This window comes from Echinococcus granulosus, assembly GCF_000524195.1.
Source record: "Echinococcus granulosus chromosome Unknown EG_S00115, whole genome shotgun sequence".
NCBI lineage: Eukaryota > Metazoa > Platyhelminthes > Cestoda > Cyclophyllidea > Taeniidae > Echinococcus > Echinococcus granulosus.
Window position 1 is genome coordinate 45,150 of NW_020170495.1, and position 1,756 is coordinate 46,905.

A 1,756-nucleotide genomic window follows, 5' to 3' on the forward strand; every position below is an offset into this window, starting at 1 on the left:
GAGGTTCAGTCGGTTCAAGTAGGATTATTTGCGTGTATTTTACTCTAATCATCTCATCACACTGACCACAACGAACAGGTGTCTGCGAAATCATTATTCAACCCGGAAACAAACAAAGGAACCTGTGCGCGTGTGTGTATTATTTTATGCGAAAGACGAGAATAAAGCAGAGAAGAAAGATAGAGAGGGAGGACGGAGAGAAACACGTGTGCCTATGGCCCATAGTTAAATTTTCACTTCTTTTTCTGCTTTTCGGATTGCATTGTGGTTTGCATGCTATAAAAAGGCTTTGAAGTAGTAAAGTAAATTTTTGTTAATGAGCTATTTCCTATCCTTCCCTTAAAATGGCAAACTTCTTCGTGTAAGTGATTTAAATGCGTGAAATTTAAAACAATTTACTAACACATTTTTACATTGATCTCTAAAGGGATAAGAATTTCATTTCTCCCTCACCTTCTCCTTTCCTCTCCTCCTTTACCTGTCTCTCTTTCCTAAGAGAATGATCTTTACAAAACCATATACCAAATTAGGAGAAGGGAGTTATTGTATCCCTCCAGCTTTTAACTTAGAAGAGAGGAGAAAAACGATGGTTTGTAAATAGGAAAAGTGTTGCACATCTTTATTATGCTTGTCCACTGTCGTCCCAACTTAGGAAGGCGCTTAGGCTAGTCAACAGTGCGTGCATGGCTGCCAGATGATTTACCCGAGCCAGGTGATGGCAGAGTAGTTCATGCTCATGTTTTAAGGTCTTCTAAAATGGGTAAGCAAATGGGTGCGATCAGGAGGGGAGAGAAGTATGTGCATTTTTCTGTTTCATATTCCGGAAATTCTCCTACTTAAAGGCGTCAGCACTAATGTAGATAAAACTGATGCCGTTAGAATGCTGTCATTACTTTTATCCGATACAATTGCGATCCCGAGGTGAGCATGTCTATGATTGGTGGAGAGGATTTAAGTAGTGGAGTGGTTCCTTTCTCGCGCAATTTCAAGTCTCGGGAAATCAGAGAGACTGATTTGATGTATTTTTCTGCAACTTTATCAGAAGCCATTGTAACTAATAGCAAGGCATAAAGCTACCAATATTCTACTCATAAGTGTGCCCTTCCATAACTTTACCCTATTTTACTTGGATTTATTAAGTGAGGGCCAAACCTGGTCAAATCTACTAGAGCTTGATATGTAGCTCTTGGAGAGGACGACCTTCGCGACAATCAATGCACTCGTTAGTTGTTGTAGATGAATCCACAAAATGACATTCGAATTACGTTTTGCAAGTTTTTCTAAAGAGGACCTTGATAACAATCTATCTATTCATTAATTAAGCCCTTCGAACTTTGAATGCCTCGTTCATAGGCTACCTAGCAAGCACACCACACAGACGGGAAAAGGAATGGGTTTGGATCAGATAGACCTGTGATGGTTCTTAGTGGTTTTCTACGCAGTTTTCAGGTTTAGAGGAGAAGGGAACAAGTGAACAAGTGGACTCACGAAGCATCATTAATCGACAACCTGATCTCTTCCATCGGGATCCGTTGATAATGTAGTTGAAGCACCAGGTGGTGTTGGCTCCATCCAGAGAGGAGTGGATGAAGGCCATCAATCCGCGTTTAACTGAAACAGTGAGGAGAAACTAAGATTATCTACTGCTTCTTACTCATACTAGTACAAGTGATCAACTTTCTCGGTTAGTGAATGAGACAATATTGAAGGGGTGTTAATGGAGTCTGCTCCTCATAGGGGTAGCTGGGGGTTACGC